The following is a 22017-nucleotide window of genomic DNA, read 5'->3' as shown; positions in this document are numbered from 1 at the left end:
GGCTACAAATTTGGGAATCCCCACTAACCAATCCCCCACTTTCCACAATTTCCCAGAATGTCTTACACAACTCAAGAAAGAGCTACAGGTACTACAGTTTTATTTTAGCAAAACAATACAAATCAGAACCAGCCAAAGGAAACAATGCATAAAGACAAGTCTTGGAAGGCACCAAATGAAAAGTTTCCATCATCCATGAGGTTGCATTACCCTCAGGCATACCCATGTGTGACAAAACACAAAGTATTCCTGACCAGGGAAATTTACCTGTGTTTTATTGGGATTTCACAAGATGGGTATGATTACTTGAATAGTTAGTCATGGGATCAAACTCCATCTGCAGCCACCTTCTCATCCCAGACTCATGTCATAAAGCTTGAAGATCTAACCATTTAATCATGTGGTCGATCTTCCTGCCATGGCCAGCCCTCATCCAGAGTTATCTCATCAGCATAAACTGTCCACCATGCATAACATATACCCTCGTCACTTGGGAAATATCAAAAGTTTAGAGGTTAACTTCTAGGACCCAGAAGCAATGACCAAATTCTTTATTACACAACACCTGAAGTAGAAACTTAAGCTGATCACATTCCTCCATTCATAGTTCATTGGCCCAGCCAGTGCCCACAAAACTTCTCTTTTGTTTTTTTTTAATATATATTTATTTTTACTTTATAGTTAATTCTGTTTTAACCCCTTTTCCCCATTGTACTCACTCTAATGCATTTTCTTATATATACTGAGATACATCTTCATCCTTATGAAATATATAGTAATTAATATACATAAATGGCATAGTGTTAAAAAGTCTATCCTCAACCCTTAACATCATTGTTTTACAGCTATGTATATGGCTGTGTGGCTTCTAATTACTGTGTAGTATTCTATAAGATGGGTTTCCATGGTGGCTCACTCAGTAAAGAATCTTGCAATGCAGTAGGTGCGAGTTTGATCCCTGGGTCAGGAAGATCCCCTGGAAAAGGACATGACAAACCACTCCAGTATTCTTGCCTAGAGAATCCCATGGACTGAGGAGCCTGGTGGGCTACAGTCCATAGTGTGCAAAGAGTCAGACATGTCTGAAGCGACTGAGCATGCACACATGCATTCTATGAGTTTCATATGTCTCTATTTATTTATCTATTCCTGGACTCACTGATACTCTATGTTGACTCTAATTCCCCTTTTCCACAAACAGTGCTGGGCTGAACATATTCCTATGTGTCCCTTTAAGGATTTATACCAGAGTATCACTGGAGTAAATGCCTGTGAATGGAATCGTAGACTAAAGATTGTTGGAGTATAACTAAATCTAACCAGACTGTGCTTCACAACAGCTGAGTCAGTGGTGTAGGGAGGTCTCTATTTCACAATGTAACTGACAATCCTTAATGCTATGCAGTTTTCTAAGTTCTACAATTTGATAGGGGTGATGTGTTTCACCGTTGTTGTTGTAATTTGTATGCTCTGATTACTAATGAATTGAAACATCTCTTATTCTTGTTAGGCATTTAGTTTCCTCTGTCTGTGAATTGCCAGTTCATATCCTTTGCCCATTTTTACACTGAATTTACTGTCTTGATTTTCAGACAAGTCTTTGCACATTTCATGTATTTACCTCTTGTTCTTAATACTAAAAACCTTTTCTCCGCCTACAACCATCTGTTACTTTTGTTTGTGTCTTTCATTGAAATATGCCTCTAATTTGATGTAGCTAAATAACTATTTTCTTCTCTTTATGATTTGTACGTTTGCAGTCTTCTATGCAAAGCTGTTCCTCACTTTCAGGGATTTCCTCACTTTCAGGGTCTGGGATTTTTCTACATATTCTTCTATTAATTTTATAATTTTCATCTTTCATATTTAGGTCATTAATCCATATGGTATACACATTTGCACATGATATAAGAAAGGGATTCAAACTTTTCACCCCATATAGTGTACCAGTTTTCCCAACAACTTCTAAATAATCTTTCTTTCCCTATTGGTTTGTATTGTCCAATTTACATATCAATTCCCATATAAACAGGTCTATTTCTGAATCCTCTATTCTTGGGCCCCTTGTGTCCAGTATTATGCCCATATTATAACTGTAGTGGGCTTCCCAGATAGCACTAGTAGTAAAGCATCTGCCTGCCAATGCAGGAGACACAAGACATGTGGCATCCCTGGGTTGGGAAGATCCCCTGGAAGAAGGCATAGCAACCCACTATAGTACTCATGCCTGGAAAATCCCATGGAGAGAGAAGCTTGATCCTTTGAGGAGTCCACAGGGTTGCAAAGAGTTGGACGTGACTGTAGGAAATTAGCACGCACACACACATAACTGTAGTATGTTTTATTTACTGAAGGTAAGACACAATATGTTTATATTCCTTTAAATCATTTCCCCACAAATGTTTGACTCATTTTGCTATTGTATTAATTTGCTTTTGTAAATGATATAATGTTGTCTCCTGTATTTTCTAGCTAGTTATTTTTATTGCCATAGAAAAAGTCTATTGATTTTTGTTAGCTATTCAGCAACCTTAATCAATTTTCTCATTAGAACTAATAACTTGCCTGTTGATCTCTTAGGTTATCTACACAGCTAAACATATCACCAGCAGATAATGACAGTTTCATCTCTTCTCTTTCAATCTTTATGCCTCTCATTTTTCCTTTCCAATTTTATATTCCTGACATTGCTATAATAAACATTCTGAAAGCTAAATGCTTGAGTACAATCATTTTTTAAATAGGATATATTCATAGAAGTGAATTTTCTGGTCAGAGAGTATTTTTTAATTTTTAAAGCTTTTACATTATATTTTCATAATTTATATAATAAATTTACATCAAAACATTTTTCTATTAATAGTATAATAAAATGATCATACTTTGGAATTTTCATTAATATCTGGGGTTATCTATTTATCTATTAAATAATTTAATAATTATTTAATATTATTAAAATATTAAAAGGTGTCTTCTTTTAATTTCCTTTCTTATTATTAAAAATGTTGAAATTATGTTCAAGTATTAGGTATGGAATGAATGCAATGAGGTACTTAAGAAAATACATTTGTTTTTATCTGTCAAAAGTTTATTAAGATATTGAATAAGACAATTAACATATCTGAATGCTCTTTGGCTTACATTCAAAATCTGTTCTCTAAATGCATAAAATATTCATCATCCATATCTTCAATTTTTTGAATATTTGCTTTGTATAGCCATATGGTACTAGGTATGGTCAAGGGATCAAACAGCTTAAAAATTTTGATTCTTATTCTTAAAGAGCTTCCATTCTATCAGGAAAATAAAAGTGACAGACATGAATAGCTATATCAGATGATATAAAATGATATTTGTCATAGGAGTCTCATGAATGAGTTGTATGGAATGTTAGACAATAAAATGAGAGGATTTTAAAGAATTCAATAGGCAGTGAAGGGCAGTGAAAATTTTTCAGTAGAAAAATAAAGAGATTGCAGTCACATTTAAGATAACTTAATCTGCTGGTGGCATTTGAGATGAACTGGGGGAAGTCAAGTGTTAGTCACTCAGTCGTGTTCAACTCTTTGCAACCCCATGGACCATAGACCACCAGGCTCCTCTGTTTGTGGGATTCTCCAGGCAAGAATACTGGAGTGGGTTGCCATTTCCTTCTCCAGGGGATCTTCCCAACCCAGGGATCGAACATGGGTCTCCCACATTTCAGGCAAGCTCTTTACCATCTGAGCCACCACAGGAGCCCGGGGAAGGTTAAAAAAAAGTGGCCTAAAGACTCATCAAGTGGTTGACAAAATATTTAGACCAGTTTGGGGAAATGAGCATCTAACCAGGAAAGTAATGAAAATTGGAAAAGAAGGATATGAGAGATAGGTATTATGGGCCTATATAATAGGGAATGGTTTCTTTTATTTACTTATTTGGCTGCTCTGAGTCTTAGCTGCAGCATGCAGACCCTACTGCATGTGAGATCTATTAATAGTTACTTGACCAGAGATAGAACCCAGGCCCCGTGCTTTGGGAGCCTGGAATCTTAGCCACTGGACCATCAGGTAAATCCCATTAGTAGGGAATAATTTTTTAGCTTCAGCTACTGAGAATATAGAAGAGTCATTAACACAAATGGGTTAGAAGTCTAGAAAAAGACTAATCTGAACTTGGAAATTGGAAAATTAATGTTTCATATGTAGCCTGAAGAGCTGGAATTGTGTGTGTATCTAGTTCAGAATAGAAGATATTGATTTCAGCAGTGTCTCTATAAAACTGAAAATGAAAATTGTTTGGCTAAACCTACCAGAGAAAGACAGAGAGCAAGAAGATAAAAGAGTGTTTCATTAGTGATTTCTAAAAAAAACATTTATTTATTTAGGCTGTGCCAGTTTTCGTGGCATTCAGGGTCTTTCAGGTATGGCATTTGAACTCTTAGCTGCAGTATGTAGGATCTAGTTCCCCGACCAGGGACTGAACCAGGGTCCCCTGCTTTGGAAGCACAGAGACTGAACCACTGGACTACCAGCAAAGTCCTAATGGAGTGATTTCTTACAGATTTCAAGTACACAATTGACAAGGAATGAACTCACCAAAGAAGCAGGAAAAGAACTCAAGATTGTGGGGTAATGAAAGCCAAGGGAGATTAGAAGCAGGTTTTAATAAAAAGGATTGAACACCACAAATAATTCACCAAGAACAGACTTGGTTCTGGTGCTTAACAAGCATCAGTGACCTTTAGAGGAGTAGATCTAAGGAGTGACAGGTCTTAAAGCTAGAAGAAATTTACTAGCCACAAGAAAGAACAAGCTATGACAGTCAGCATTCTATGTAGAAGCGTGGTGATGAAAAAAAAATGATGAGACATAAGATACTCCCTCAAGTGGATTGTGGGAAAAGGCTTGTTAGGGCCAGGGAAACCAGACATGTTTATAGATAGAATCAATGCAATTTGTGAAGAGGAAAATGTTATAGATGCAATAGGAAGAGCATAATTAATGGAACAAAGCCTTTAATTATATAGGCAGTAGTGGAATAGAGATGCAGGGAAGGATTAATTTCAAAAAGGAGGGGTAAATTTTACCCAATGAGCAGAGACATTTTCTCTGAAGAACTCAATTTTCACAAATAGGGATAATAGCATTTTTAATGTGTAAAAAGGAGCAACTAAATTGTAACCTGTAGAGTTTAGGACTGAGTTCATTCTCCTCTCAGAATAGCAGTTTTGAAAAGTGTCAGTGGCAAAAGATGCTTTCTTGATAATAGAATGGAGATTTTCTCTTCTAATAGAATCATTTGCATTTATAATGTTTAATTCTACTATGTATTTGAGTCAAGGGATTGCTAGGGAAAAACTCAGGATATATTCTCCCACAGTTCCAGCATTTAAACCAAGTCCAAAGGATTTTTGTGAGGCCCTGAAATATACCTTCACCAGTGACTTCCTACATTGTAAATTGCCTCTGATTATAAAACTAGCCACCACATTCTGCTATACCCTAAGGCTCTTTCTTTTCTGGTAGTCTATCCATCCTATAATCCTGTAAGATCAATATTTGACCTCATGCCTCATCAATATTTGACCTCATGCAGTTATTTATCTGCCCAGTTGTGGCACGAAAGATGGGGAAAGTCATGTGACCACACTATGCTCCGTTTCCTCCTCTTGTTGTTGTTCAATTGCTAAATCATATCCAGCTCTTTGTAACCCCATGGACTGCAGGACGCCAGGGTTCCCTGTCCTTCACTATCTCTCAGAGTTTGCTCAAATTCTTGTCCACTGAGTCTGTGAAGCTATCTAAGCATCTCATTCTCTGCTGTTCACTTTTCTCTTGCTCTCAATCTTTCCAAGCATCAGAGTTTTTATCAACAAGTCACTCTTCACATCAGATGGCTAAAGTATTGGAGCTTCAGCATCAGCCCTTCCAATGAATATTCAGGATTTATTTCCTTTAGGATTGACTGGCTTGATCTCTTTGCTGTCCAAGAGACTCTTAAAAGTCTTCTCTAGCACCGCAATTCAAAAGCATCAATTCTTCAGCACTCAACATTCTTTATGGTCCAGCTCTTACATCCTCACATAACTACTGGAAAAACCATAGCTTTGACTATATGGACCTTTGTTGGCAAAGTGATATCTCTGCTTTTTAATATGCTACCTATGTTTGTCATAGCTTTCCTTCCAAAGAGCAAGTGTCTTGTCTTTTAATTTCATGACTGTAGTCACCATCTACAGTGATATTAGAGCCCAGTTTCTCCTCTCGGTTCAGTCACTCAGTCATGTCTGACTCTTTGTGACACCATGGACTGCAGCAGGCCAGGCTTTGCTGTCCATCACCAACTCCTGGAGCCTATTCAAACTCACGGTCATCTCATTGGTGATGCCATCCAACCATCTCAGCCTCTGTCATCCCTTCTCCTCCTGCCTTCAATCTTTCCCAGCATCACTGTCTTTTCCAATAACTCGGTTCTTTGCATCAGGTGGCCAAAGTATTGGAGTTTCAGCTTCAGCCTCAGGCCTTCCAATGAATATTCAGGACTGATTTCCTTTAGGATTGACTGGTTGGATCTCCTTGCAGTCCAAGGGACTCTCAAGAGTCTTCTCCATCACTGTAGTTCAAATGCATCAATTCTTTGGTGCTCAATTTTCTTTATAGTCCAACTTTCACATCCATACTTGACTACTGGAAAAACCACAGCTTTGACTAGACAGACCTTTGCTGATAAGGTAAAGTCTCTGCTTTTTAATATGCTGTCTAGGTTGGTCATAACTTTTCATCCAAGGAGCAAGTGTCCTTTAATTTCATGGCTGCAGTCACCATCTGCAATGATTTTGGAGCCCAGAAAAATAAAGTCTGTCACTGTTTCCATTGTTTCCCCATATATTTGCCATGAAATGCTGGGACCAGATGCCATCATCTTAGTTTTCTGAATGTTGAGTTTTAAGCCAACTTTTTCACTGTCCTCTTTCACTTTTATCAAGAGGCTCTTGATTCTTCTTCACTTTCTGCCATAAGGGTATCATCTGCATATCTGAGGTAATTGATATTTCTCCCAGCAATCTTGATTCGAGCTTGTGCTTCATCCAGCCTGGCATTTCCCATGATGTACCCTGCATATAAGTTAAATAAGCAGGATGACAATATACAGCCTTGACGTACTCCTTTCCCAATTTGGAACCAGTCTGTTGTTCCATGTCCAGTTCTAACTGTTGCTTCTTGACCTGCATACAGATTTCTCAGAGGACAGGTCAGGTGGTCTGGTATTCCCATCTCTTTCAGAATTTTCCACAGTTAGTTGTGATCCAATAGTCAAAGGGTTTGGCATAGTCAATAAAGTAAAAGTAGATATTTTTCTGGAACTCTCTTGCTTTTTCAATGATCCAGTGGATGTTGACAATTTGATCTCTGGTTCCTCTGCCTTTTCTAAATCCAGCTTGAGCATCTGGAACTTCATGGTTCATGAACTGTTGAAGCCTGGCTTGGAGAATTTTGAGCATTACTTTACTAGCATGTGAGATGAGTGCAATTGTGCGGTAGTTTGAGCATTCTTTGGCATTGCCTTTTTTCTTTGGGATTGGAATGAAAACTGACCTTTTCCAGTCCTGTGGCCACTGCTGAGTTTTCCAGATTTGCTGGCATATTGAGTGCAGCACTTTCACAGCATCATCTTTCAGGATTTGAAATAGCTCAACTGGAATTCCATCACCTCCACTAGCTTTGTTCATAGTGATGCTTCCTAAGACCCACTTGACTTCCCACTCTAGGATGTATGGCTCTAGGTGAGTGATTTCTCATCTAGGAGTGATGAGTGATCTCTCCTCTAGGACACACAAAACACTACACTTTGTTGAAGGTGAAAGGTATAGCTGGTCAACCCTATTCAGTGAAACGAGCTGGTTCACTTGCTGGTACGACTGAAGTTGGATGAATAAAGGCAGCTGGAGCCCTAACAAGGAGGGCAGATTCCTTTCTGTGGCTCTGAGGATTCAGAGCTAGCAAATGAGATGATTCTTTCCCAGTGCTATGATCCTGAGAGACCCTGATATCTATAAGAATGGACTGGCTGACTGCCATATCAAAACTAAGCCTGACGACAGAGGATGAGATGGCTGGATGGCATCACTGACTCGATGGACATGAGTCTGAGTGAACTCCGGGAGTTGGTGATGGACAGGGAGGCCTGGCGTGCTTCGATTCATGGGATCTCAAAGAGTCGGACATGACTGAGTGACTGAACTGAACTGAACTGAATTATATATTTGCTTAGGAGCTTGTCATAAGGTTGGAGTCTATTTTCAGTCTTTGTAAAAGATGTGCTTTCTGTGACTTCCTGGCAGTCCAACGGTTACAACTTCCTCTTCCAATGAAGGGGGTGCGTGTTCAATCCCTGGTCAGGGAGCTGTTTCTACATGCTGTATGGCCAAAAATTCAAAACATAAGACTGAACAGATGTTGTAACAAATTAAATAAAGACTTTTGAGAAAAGAGATATGCTTTCATTTACTTAAATTGATAAACTCTACACTTAGTTGAAAAATAAAATCAGGTATCGATTTATTAGGCCTGTGGTTTACAAATTAAAAATACTGAATACTGTAATATAATAGCATAACTCCCTTTAAAATGTAATGCACTTTTGTGCTTTTCTTTAACTTAAGCTTTACATGCTCTCAGACATGTCATAGTCACAAGATAAACCTTCTAGTTTTTTACCTGGGTACATCTGGTATGAGAGCAGATGGTACTATACCTTCTACTACTTTTAAACTCTGGCTTAATTTATAACATGAAACATGTCTTAGCTTTAAATGCTGCTACTTCTTATGGACTCCCTTCTGCTTCTTTAAGTTTCTATATCTTATTGCCCTGCCCTATATTGTGAATGTCCAAGCTTATGATTCAATGGGACTATCACAAAACATAGGAGACAGAAGTTTTGGAAGAATTATAACAAAATGTTACCAGAGTTATTTTTATACTGTGGGATTATTAGTAATTTCCTCTCTTCTCTATGGTACTTCTACATACTTCCTTTCTTGTATTTATTATCCTGAAATAGCCCTGATATAATCCCTAAAATAGTCACAAAATATTGTATTTTTTAAAAAAATAAGAAAAGCGATACTATTTACATTTTGAAATGTGATTAATTGTAAATTGTTTACACCTGAATCATTTCTTTCTTTACAATGCCATAAAAGAAGTTTTGAATAAAGCTAAAGTAAGCTGAAACTTTTAACTCCCACTTTTAAGATTCATAAAACTTTGCTCCCTTTTGTAATTAATTTACACATATGCATGTGTGTGATTTTATAAATACTTATTTTTACAGTTCCTATTTCTAAATGGAACTGGAGGTAAAGCAAACCAAATTTTGCTGACTCTTGTGACTTAAGAAAAATAATTTTACTTACACAAACCAAACTGAATTCCAAACCATTCATTTCCACCCACACTCATCTTTTATATAATCCAATCAGTTACCATTCTTTTGATTTTATTTTTCTGGAGTGGGAAATATTGTGGTCAGTATTCTAATTTCACACACACACATGAAAGAAGACTTTAGTCAGAGCAATGTAGTTAGTCTCATTTAAACTACTGCTGCTTTTCTTACTGTAAAATTTAACTTTAAAAACACATCAAATAACACTAAATACATTTGTGAAGGACTGAGGATATTGAGTTCTCTTTTTCTTACATGCTAAGTAGCTTCATGTCTGACTCTTTGTGACCCCATGGGCTATAGCCCACCAGGCTCCTCTGTCCATGGGACTCTCCAGGCATGAATACTGGAGTGGGTTGCCATGTCCTCCTCCAGGGAACTTTCCCTACCCAGGGAATGAACCCACGTCTCCTACATCAGCAGGCAGATTCTTTACTGGTGACCACCAGAGAAGTTCTTTTCTCTCCTTACCATTTTTAAATTCAGTGGAACCATAATCTCTAAGAACTATTGCTAATTTAGAAAGAACTATTGTTAATTTCAGAGAAGGCAATGACACCCCACTCCAGTACTCTTTCCTGGAAAATCCCGTGGACAGAGGAGCCCAGTAGGCTGCAGTCCATGGGGTTGCTCAGAGTCGGACAGGACTGAGCTACTTCACTTTTACTTTTCACCTTCATGCATTGGAGAAGGAAATGGCAACCCACTCCAGTATTCTTGCCTGGAGAATCCCAGGGACAGGGGAGCCTGGTGGGCTGCCGTCTATGGGATCGCACAGACTCGGACACGACTGAAGCTACTTGGCAGCAGCAGCAATTGTTAATTTAGAAAATTCCTTACGTGGAAATATACCCCATTTCTTGCCAAGTTTATGCAACCGGGGTATGTCTTAATCTTGTGCTATTCAACTCTTTCTGGATACCTGGCTTATAGGTTTTATTCCTTATACTGTATTTTAATAGCAATGTGTACATCAATGTTACTGAACACTGAGAAGTAATCTAACAGGGAAACTATCCCAAAAGGATGACTGTTCACTTTCAAGAAAGTCTCTATCCTTTAGGGAAAAAATGACTCAATGGGGTCAAGTTGGCAGGGAAAAAATGTATATGATACTATACATTTATCATTATAATTATATATTATCCCCTGAAAAGTAATGACTCTGACCACCTTACTGCTGCTGCTGCTGCTGCTGCTAAGTCACTTCAGTCATGTCTGACTCTGTGTGACCCCATAGACGGCAGCCCACCAGGCTCCCCCGACCCTGGGATTCTCCAGGCAAGAACACTGGAGTGGGTTGCCATTTCCTTCTCCAATGCATGAAAGTGAAAAGTGAAAGTGCAATCACTCAGTCGTTCCCGACTCTTAGCAACCCCATGGACTGCAGCCTGCCAGGCTTCTCCATCCATGGGATTTTCCAGGCAAGGGTACTGGAGTGGGGTGCCATTGCCTTCTCCGGACCACCTTACTAATTATCTCATAAGATTATTGTGAAGATGAAATGAGAATTTAGGTGAAAGTTTTTTTTTTTTTTGGTAAACTCTAAAAGAACATGCAGGTATCATTTGTTCTTCTTGAATCACTTATTTCTGCATCATGTCTGGAAGAGTGTAAAAATGACCTGACATGCTATGTGGTATCCTGTATAGGAGGGGAGTTGGGGGAAGAATGGATACATGTATATGTATAGCTGAGTCCCTTTGCTGTACACCTGAAACCATTATAACATTGTTAACTAGCTATAGCCTAATATAAAATAAAAAGTTTTAAAAACAGAACTAACAACCTAAAGTTAAATATTTGCTTATGCTGAGTAAATTAATCACATTTAGAAATATACCAGTTTGTAAAATTCTTTCCCTTATGTTAAAGTTAGAATTCAAGCAATGTGTCACAAATGAGATGATAGAGATATCGACCTGAATTTTTCTATCAGGAAATTGTGCAGTTCAGAGGAAACCATTGTGGACTAATTCAACTGATTTCTAGCACTCTGCCATCTCACCACTTGAGGCTGTGGCAGCTCAGCACTGATAATAGATTTTTTGTTGTTTGTTTAATTCCTACTATTTGCATTTGATATTTGTTATTTATATTGCATTTTTAATCACCATATTACATTCACAGTTGAAAGACTTATTAATATGATAGCTATCCATTATTTTATTTTAATATTATCATTACAGTATTTGTGCTTAAACTGAAAGCAATACATGCAGTTTTCCAGGTACAAGGATTTAAAGGGGGTAGAACTGTTCACAGCTTCCATGGACAACAGCAGTGCTGATTACAGATCATTCAAACAAATGTTCTTTGATTTGGCTCTTATAAGCACGTCTGTCTCTGCTAAGGGGTGGGGGTGGAATAAAACAAGTGATATAATTCCCTATGTGTTGAAACCTTTTAGCTGGGAACAGCTTTTTAATGGCTTTTTCTGCAGTCAGCAAGAAATGTACATTTATTCAACTGAAAGCAACAATGATGATAAGGAGGAAAAAAATGTTTCCAACTCTTGTTTCACTCTGATTTTCAAGATGGTTTTCTGAAGTTTCATTTACAGTCTCTAACAAAGCAAATCAAGAGATACATATATTATCTGTGTATAAAACACAATAAAAGTATAAAGAGAAATAAAATGACTACATCAGATGATACTGCAGTGTATCTCCTCAGACAGGGCCTATTTTATTCCTAATCATAAAGAATTGGTTGGCTAATGTTAGGTATTTATCCAATTTTGGGAGAAAAAAAATTTCCCAGTTCAATTTAGTATAATAAGTCACCTAATGTTCACATCCTTTGAAACAAAAGAAGAGAGGAGGAGGTGGTCCTAAAATGGTGGAGGAATAGGACAGGGAGACAACTTTCTCCCCCACAAATTCATCAAAAGAACATTTGAACGCTGAGTAAATTCCACAAAACAGCATCTGAATGCCAGCAGAGGACATCAGGCACCCAGAAAAGCAGACCATTGTCTTCAAAAGGAGGTAGGAAAACATATAAAAGACAAAAAGAGAGACAAAAGAGATAGGGACGGAGCTCCGTACAGGGAAGGGAGTCTTAAAAAAGAAGTTTCCAAACACCAGGAAACACTCGCACTGCTGAGTCTGTGGCGAGCCTTGGAACCACAGAGGGCAACATAACCAGGAGGAAAAATAAATAAATAATTAAAACCCACAGATTACGTGCCCAACAGTAACTCCCCTAGCAGAGAAGCAGCCCAGACGCCTGCATCTGCCACTAGCAAGCGGGGGCAGGGCAGGGAGGTGCAGGCTGCATTGCTTAGAGTAAGGACCAGGCCTGAATGCCCTGAGGGCAATCTGAGGGAACTAACTTGGGCTAGCAAACCAGACTGTGGGATAGCTACCACGCAAAAAGCCCTAACCTAAGAAACCATCAGGACTAAGCAGAGCTAGCTAGCTGCAGACAATCCCCCTCCAGTGACAGGCAGCCAGAGCTGGAAGGGGACAATCGCGGCCCCAGAGACGCATTATCTACCAAACTGCAAGCAGGCTTCATTGCTAACTAAGACTTCTTGGGATTCTAGAGGGTCAACATCCGCCTAAGAAGGTGTGCTGTAGGGTACATCCAGAACACCAAACGGCAGGGACGGCGGAGGCCATAAGTTGCAGTGACTGTGCTCACCAAACACCTGGTAACCTCAGCTGCTCGGACCTGGGAAGGGCACAAAACGCAGGCCCAACCGAGTCTGCACCTCTGAGGACTACCCGAGTACCTGAACCTGAGTGGCTTACACCTGGGAAGTGCACACAACCCAGAGCCGGCCTCAGACAGTTCCCAGCAGAGCAATCTGGAGCCTAAGCAGTCCTGTGGCTACTGCTGAGTTTTCCACATTTGCTGGCATATTGAGTGCAGCACTTTCACAGCATCATCTTTCAGGATTTGAAATAGCTCAACTGGAATTCCATCACCTCCACTAGCTTTGTTCATAGTGATGCTTCCTAAGGCCCACTTGACTTCACATTCCAGGATGTCTGGCTCTAGGTCAGTGATCACACCATTGTGATTATCTGGGTCATGAAGATCTTTTTTGTACGGTTCTTCTGTGTATTCTTGCCACCTCTTCTTAATAGCTTCTGCTTCTGTTAGGTCCATACCATCTTTGTCCTTTATCAAGCCCATCTTTGTGTGAAATGTTCCCTTGGTATTTCTAATTCTCTTGAAGAGATCTCTAGTCTTTCCAATTCTGTTGTTTTCCTCTATTTCTTTGCATTGATTGCTGAAGAAGGCTTTCTTATCTCTTCTTGCTATTCTTTGGGATTTTGCATTCAGATGCTTATATCTTTCCTTTTCTCCTTTGCTTTTCGCTTCTCTTCTTTTCACAGCTATTTGTAAGGCCTCCTCAGACACCCATTTTGCTTTTTTGCATTTCTTTTCCACGGAGATGGTCTTGATCCCTGTCTCCTGCATAATGTCATGAACCTCTGTCCATAGTTCATCAGGCACTCTATCTATCAGATCTAGTCCCTTAAATCTATTTCTCACTTCCACTGTATAATCATAAGGGATTTGATTTAGGTCATACCTGAATGGTCTAGTGGTTTTCCCTACTTTCTTCAATTTCAGTCTGAATTTGGCAATAAGGAGTTCATGATCTGAGCCACAGTCAGCTGCTGGTCTTGTTTTTGTTGACTGTATAGAGCTTCTCCATCTTTGGCTACAAAGAATATAATCAATCTGATTTCGGTGTTGACCATCTGGTGATATCCATGTGTAGAGTCTTCTCTTGTGTTGTTGGAAGAGGGTGTTTGCTATGACCAGTGCATTGTCTTGGCAAAACTCTATTAGTCTTTGCCCTGCTTCATCCCATATTCCAAGGCCAAATTTGGCTGTTACTCCAGGTGTTTCTTGACTTTCTACTTTTGCATTCCAGTCCCCTATAATGAAAAGAACATCTTTTTTGGGTGTTAGTTCTAAAAGGTCTTGTAGGTCTTCATAGAACCGTTCAACTTCAGCTTCTTCAGCATTACTGGTTGGGGCATAGACTTGGATTACTGTGATATTGAATGGTTTGCCTTGGAAATGAACGGAGATCATTCTGTCGTTTTTGAGATTGCAGCCAAGTACTGCATTTCGGATTCTTTTGTTGACCACGACGACTACTCCATTTATTTTGAGGGATTCCTGCCCACAGTAGTAGATATAATGGTCATCTGAGTTAAATTCACCCATTTCAATCCATTTTAGTTCGCTGATTCCTAGAATGTCGACGTTCACTCTTGCCATCTCTTGTTTGACCACTTCCAATTTGCCTTGATTCATGGACCTGATATTCCAGGTTCCTATGCCATCTTGCTTTTTATAGCATCGGACCTTGCTTCTATCACCAGTCACATCCACAACTGGGTATTGCTTTTGCTTTGGCTCCATCCCTTCATTCTTTCTGGAGTTATTTCTCCACTGATCTCCAGTAGCATATTGGGCACCTACTGACCTGGGCAGTTCCTCTTTCAGTATCCTATCATTTTGCCTTTTCATACTGTTCATGGGGTTCTCAAGGCAAGAATACTCAAGTGGTTTGCCATTCCCTTCTCCAGTGGACCACATTCTGTCAGACCTCTTCACCATGACCCTCCATATTGGGTGGCCCCACATGGCATGGCTTAGTTTCGTTGAGTTAGACAAGGCTGTGGTCCTAGCGTGATTAGATTGACTAGTTTTCTGTGAGTATGGTTTCAGTGTGTCTGCCCTCTTGCAACACCTACCGTCTTAACTTGGGTTTCTCTTACCTTGGACGTGGGGTATCTCCTCACGGCTGCTCCAGCAAAACGCAGCCGCTGCTCCTTACCTAGGATGAGGGGCATCTCCTCACTGCCGCCCCTTCTGACCTTGAACGTGGAATAGATCCTCTAGGCTTTCCTGCGCCCGCGCAGCCACGGCTCCTTGGAGGTGGGGTTGCTCCTCCCGGCCGCCGCCCCTGGCCTTGGGCGTGGGTTAGCTCCTCTCGGCCCTTCCTGCGCCCTCGCAGCCTGGCACTCTCGGCTGCTTCCCCTGACCTCGGATGTGGGGTAACTCCTCTTGGCCACCTCTTCTCGGGCATAGGGTCCTCCCGGCTTCTGCCCCTGACCTCGGACGTGGGGTAGCCGCCAGCACTAAATATGCAGGTAGCAGCCTGTAGGGCTATCCAAAGTGGCAAACATTATCCCTGGAAGCCCAACTGCCCTTGTAGGATGCCACCACCAGATGGACTTCTAGCAGGCATTGTGTGCCTGTCACCTGCCCTAGTGGGTTCACTGAGAGTTGCTGTTGTCACACCTGTTGTGGGAAACATGAAAGATGAAGGCCTGAATCTCTAGAGGGATTGGATATTATACATTGTCTTCCTCCCGAGGGCCAGCTATTGTCTGTTTTTCCCACCAGGAGATTGTAGCGGCAACACTGTGGGCCGGACAGGGCTCAGGAAAAGAGCATGTAACAGGATGGAAGGAGGCAGGGCACAACTTTTGAAAGAATGACATAGCCCAAGGGCATAACATAAACCAATTAAAATCAAATGGGTCCAAGATGACAAGTGAAATTCAACTAAACCTTGATCCTCAATTTGCAAGCTAAATGACACACCCAGAGGTGCCACGACAGTTCCAAGGCACTGTCAAAAGACCAAGGAGTGGGTGGTTCCCCAATTGTTGGAATGATCCTCCTGATCATTAGCATATGAAATTACCCAGCCCATAAAAAACTAACCACACCACATTCCATGGCCTTTGCACTCACCCTCTGTGGAGTGTGCCACTCTCTGAATCCGAACAAAGCTACCTCTTAACCTTTCACTGTCCTGTGGCCACAGGACTGGAAAAGGTCAGTTTTCATTCCAATTGAAAAGAAAGGCAATTCCAAAGAATGCTCAAACTACTGCACAATTGCACTCATCTCACATGCTAGTAAAGTAATGCTCAAAATTCTCCAAGCCAGGCTTCAGCTATACATGAACCGTGAACTTCCAGATGTTCAAGCTGGTTTTAGAAAAGGCAGAGGAATCAGACATCAAATTGCCAACATCCGCTGGATCATCAAAAATGCAAGAGAGTTCCAGAAAACATCTATTTCTGCTTTATTGACTATGCGAAAGCCTTTGACTGTGTGGATCACAAGAAACTGTGGAAAATTCTTCAAGAGATGGGAATACCAGACCACCTGACCTGCCTCTTGAGAAATTTGTATGCAGATCAGGAAGCAACACTTAGAACTGGACATGGAACAATAGACTGGTTCCAAATAGGAAAAGGAGTACGTCAAGGCTGTATATTGTCACCCTGCTTATTTAACTTCTGTGCAGAGTACATCATGAGAAATACTGGACTGGAAGAAGCACAAGCTGGAATCAAGATTGCCGGAAGAAATCTCAATAACCTCAGATACGCAGATGGCACGACCCTTATGGCAGAAAGTGAAGAGGAATTCAAAAGCCTCTTGATGAAAGTGAAAGTGGAGAGTGAAAAAGTTGGCTTAAAGCTCAGCATTCAGAAAACGAAGATCATGGCATCTGGTCCCATCACTTTATGGCAAATAGATGGGGAAACAGTGGAAACAATGTCAGACTTTATTTTGGGGGGCTCGAAAATCACTGCAGATGGCGATTGCAGCCACGAAATTAAAAGACACTTACTCCTTGGAAAAAAACTTATGACCAACCTAGATAGCACATTGAAAAGCAGAGACATTACTTTGCCAACAAAGGTCCGTCTAGTCAAGGCTATGGTTTTTCCAGTGGTCATATATGTATGTGAGAGTTGGACTGTGAAGAAAGCTGAGCACTGAAGAATTGGTGCTTTTGAACTGTGGTGTTGGAGAAGACTCTTGAGAGTCCCTTGGACTGCAAGGAGATCCAACCAGTCCATTCTAAAGGAGATCAGCCCTGGGTGTTCTTTGGAAGGAATGATGCTAAAGCTGAAACTCCAATACTCTGGCCACCTCATGTGAAGAGATGACTCATTGGAAAAGATTCTAATGCTGCCAGGGATTGGGGGCAGGAGGAAAAGGGGATGAGATGGCTTGATGGCATGGCCGACTCGATGGATGTGAGTCTGAGTGAACTCCAGGAGATGGTGATGCACAAGGAGGCCTGGTGTGCTGTGATTCATGGGGTCGCAAAGAGTCGGACACGACTGAGTGACTGAACTTAACTGAACTGAACCTATCACTGTGTCCCTCACTGAATTTTTTGCACTAAGACATCAAGAACCTGAGCTTCATTAGGTCCTGAAACTAGGCACTGTGGGCTTTGGCCAGGCTCAAGTCCCAGTCAGATGTGACTGAGTGACTAAGCATAGCACAGTGTCCCTGCCATGTGGGTTTGAATCTGTCTTAGGTAAACAGTTTCAAACACAACTTTCAGAAATGGAAAAATGATGGCCTGCCCAATATTTTGTAAGTTGTGGCATAGATGGAGAGAGGTACTGAAGGATGGGAGGAAAAAGCAGTGGAAAAAAATGTGTGGAAAAATCCCTTTCATAACCTTCTGGAAAATCTGCTAAATACCTGACCTGTACTCACAGTTTTCATTGGTCTGATCCTTGGCACAAAGAAGATTAAGGACATAAGAACCCCCACATGCTTGGGCAACAAATACTAAGGCACAGTGGATAGCAGAGCCTTTGGGACACACTGGGGACTAGCCCCTGCCAGAGTCCCTCAATTGCACCCACTGCTGCTCACCTGTTCTCAGAGGGTTTGAGGAAACAAGGAAGGAGAGATTACAAAGGAATTAAGATTTTGTTAGCCATATATCCTTCTAGCCATAGGAACGAGGACCTCCTACCTTATCCGGAGGTCTTCTGGAATCTGAGACTGAGCTGTGTGAGCTTTCTGCCAAGTTTTTTTTGCTGTCCCAGTTTCCAGCACACTGGGCTTCTAGTCACATCCACTGTACTGGGTATTCTTCGTGTTCACCTTCCACCACTGGAGCTTTTGCCGAGTTGGGTTTCTGCTGTGCTTGGCCTCCGCCTTGCTGGGGGTGGGGCAAGCTGGGGTTGTTTCAGTCAGGTTAAGTCTGAGTCACAGCACCAGAAATGTCAGGGGAATGTGTAATTTCCTTGGTTCTGTCTCACCACAGCAAAGATTTGAAATGGCAGACTGGTGTTACAGCTCAGTTACAGCTCAGAGTTTTATTAGGCAAGCAAAGGAAAGTACACCCTGGAAGCGTGAGGGCAGGCTGACCCCAAAGGAGAGGACTCAATCTGTCTTGCTTTCTTCATTTTATACGTTTGTCTCCTTGCCTCCTTGAGCCTGTTCTATGCAAATTGGGCTAACCAAGAAGGGGGTGTGTTTATTTCACCTTAAGTTTTCAATCTGGTCAGTGGGTTTTCTTTTGTTCCATTTTCAAGGGCTTTTCCTTTCTTTGTGTTTTAGCCACTGCCATTTTGGACTCCTTTTTCCTATTCTAACTACCTAACTACGTCTCCACGTGGAGAGGCGGCATAATAAGGGTGGCCCAGCCCCCACTGTTCTCATTGTACCAGCCCAAGTATCAGACAGTGAGTGAAGCTGTCATATATCCACACTCAGCAGATGTAACAAGAACTACAAAGGAGCCCAGTGACCAGCCAGAACAAAGGCCCCAGATATACACCATGTCCTGTCATCCCAGCCACCCCCAGCCATTCAGGTTTCCATAGGTACTGTCCTAGTCACCACAGAGCTTCAGATCAGATCAGATCAGTCACTCAGTCATGTCCGACTCTTTACAACCTAATGAATCTCAGCACGCCAGGCCTCCCTGTCCATCACCAACTCCCGGAGTTCACTCAGACTCACGTCCATCGAGTCAGTGAGGCCATCTAGCCATCTCATCCTCTGTCGTCCCCTTCTCCTCCTGCCCCAAATCCCTCCCAGCAACAGAGTCTTTTCCAATGAGTCAACTGTTCGCATGAGGTGGCCAAAGTACTGGAGCTTCAGCTTTAGCATCATTCCTTCCAAAGAAATCCCAGGGCTGATCTCCTTCAGAATGGACTGGTTGGATCTCCTTGCAGTCCAAGGGACTCTCAAGAGCCTTCTCCAACACCACAGTTCAAAAGCATCAATTCTTCGGCACTCAGCCTTCTTCACAGTCCAACTCTCACATCCATACATGACCACAGGAAAAACCATAGCCTTGACTAGATGTAACTTTGTTGGCAAGGTAATGTCTCTGCTTTTGAATATGCTACCTAGGTTGGTCATAACTTTCCTTCCAAGGAGTAAGCGTTTTTTAATTTCATGGCTGCAGTCATCATCTGCAGTGATTTGCAAGCCCCCAAAAATAAAGTCTGACATTGTTTCCACTGTTTCCCCATCTATTTCCCATGAAGTGATAGGACCAGATGCCATGATCTTAGTTTTCTGAATGTTGAGCTTTAAGCCAACTTTTTCCCTCTCCTCTTTCACTTTCATCAAGAGGCTTTTGAATTCCTCTTCACTTTCTGCCATAAGGGTGGTGTCACCTGCATATCTGAGGTTATTGATATTTCTCCCGGCAATCTTGATTCCAGCTTGTGTTTCTTCCAGTCCAGCATTTCTCATAATGTACTCTGCATTTAAGTTAAATAAGCAGGGTGACAATATACAGCCTTGACATACTCCTTTTCCTATTTGGAACCAGTCTGTTGTTCCATGTCCAGTTCTAACTGTTGCTTCCTGACCTGCATACAAATTTCTAAAGAGGAAGGTCAGGTGGTCTGGTATTCCCATCTCTTGAAGAATTTTCCACAGTTTCTTATGATCCACACAGTCAAAGGCTTTGGCATAGTCAATAAAGCAGAAATAGATGTTTTTCTGGAACTCTCTTGCTTTTTCCATGATCCAGAGGATGTTGGCAATTTGATATCTGGTTCCTCTGCCTTTTCTAAAACCAGCTTGAACATCAGGAAGTTCACGGTTCACATATTGCTGAAGCCTGGATTGGAGAATTTTGAGCATTACTTTACTAGCGTGTGAGATGAGTGCAATTGTGTGGTAGTCTGAGCATTCTATGGCATTGCCTTTCTTTGGGATTAGAAAGAAAACTGACCTTTTCCAGTCCTGAGACCACTGCTGAGTTTTCCAAATTTGCTGGCATATTGAGTGCAGCACTTTCACAGCATCATCTTTCAGGATTTGAATTAGCTCAACTGGAATTCCATCACTTCCACTAGCTTTGTTCGTAGTGATGCTTTCTAAGGCCTACTTGACTTCACATTCCAGGATGTCTGGCTCTAGATGAGTGATCACACCATTGTGATTATCTGGGTGGTGAAGATCTTTTTTGTACAGTTCTTCTGTGTATTCTTGCCATCTCTTCTTAATATCTTCTGCTTCTGTTAGGTCCATACCATTTCTGTCCTTTATCGAGCCCATCTTTGCATGAAATGTTCCCTTGGTATCTCTGATTTTCTTGAAGAGATCTCTAGTCTTTCCCATTCTGTTGTTTTCCTCTGTTTCTTTGCATTGATCGCTGAAGAAGGCTTTCTTATCTCCCCTTGCTATTCTTTGGAACTCTGCATTCAGATGCTTATATCTTTCCTTTTCTCCTTTGCTTTTCGCTTCTCTTCTTTTCACAGCTGTTTGTAAAGCCTCCCCAGACAGCCATTTTGCATTTTTGCATTTCTTTTCCATGGGGATGGTCTTGATCCCTGCCTCCTGTACAATGTCACGAACCTCATTCCATCGTTCATCAGGCACTCTATCAGATCTAGGCCCTTAAATCTATTTCTCACTTCCACTGTATAATCACAAGGGATTTGATTTAGGTCATATCTGAATGGTCTAGAGGTTTTCCCTACTTTCTTCAATTTAAGTCTGATTTTGGTAATAAGGAGTTCATGATCTGAGCCACAGTCAGCTGCTGGTCTTGTTTTTGTTGACTGTATAGAGCTTCTCCATCTATGGCTGCAAAGAATATAATCAATCTGATTTCAGTGCTGACCATCAGAGCTTAGTTTCTGCCTTAATTCCTGAACTACAAACTAGAACAGTAAAGCGATTGTTGTTTTACAGTAGTGAGCCTTAGGTCGATTTGCTATACATTAACACATTAACCAAAACAAAGGTATTATTAGATCCATTTTATAGAAAAGACAACTGAGGCTCAGAGAGGCTAATTTATTTCGTTGAAGATGTAAACACAAGTAAGTAATAGAGCTTGGATTTAAAACTATAGGTAGACTATTTCCTAGGCCTATGCTCTTAACTACTACACCAACTTTTCTCTGGTTTCAGTTAAAATGTAAAAAAAAAAAAAAAATCGTAGAATTAGAATCTGTTTCTCATGGGAGTGAATTCAAGTTCCAAAAGTTTAAAAGGTTTACCAGAAAATAGATACAGGTGATGGCGGAGCAGGAGTGAAACCCTGGGTATCCCTCTCCAAGCTCAATAAATTTTCTTTTTTCTTCTACAATAAAATATCTAACTGTGGTCCTTAGGTAACCACATACACCATTTTCTGCATGCAAAAATTAAAAATGTACTCAATGTGACAGATTTGATATCCCATAAAATTCACCCATTTAAATAGAGAAAAACAGATTAGTTCTTTAATTGAATTAATCAAAAAGCCAGTGTTTTGAGAAGTAATAGATGAATATTTAAAATAGGTAATAGCTCTGCCTT

General features: G+C 40.8%; 1 long non-coding RNA gene across 1 annotated transcript in view; it reads right to left on the bottom strand.

The window, feature by feature from the left end:
* Nucleotides 1–18376, bottom strand: part of LOC133254723 (uncharacterized) — a 108428-nt gene extending 90052 nt beyond the window's left edge. The window contains exon 1 of the long non-coding RNA XR_009738752.1: nt 18215–18376. This is a non-coding gene — a long non-coding RNA (uncharacterized LOC133254723). The remainder of the gene's footprint in view (nt 1–18214) is intronic.
* Between the last annotated feature and the right edge of the window lie 3641 nt (nt 18377–22017).

Source organism: Bos javanicus, chromosome 1 (genome assembly GCF_032452875.1).
Source record: "Bos javanicus breed banteng chromosome 1, ARS-OSU_banteng_1.0, whole genome shotgun sequence".
Classification (NCBI taxonomy): Eukaryota; Metazoa; Chordata; class Mammalia; order Artiodactyla; family Bovidae; genus Bos; species Bos javanicus.
Note: the sequence above shows the minus strand (reverse complement) of the source record. Positions and strands in the feature narration are given on the sequence as shown.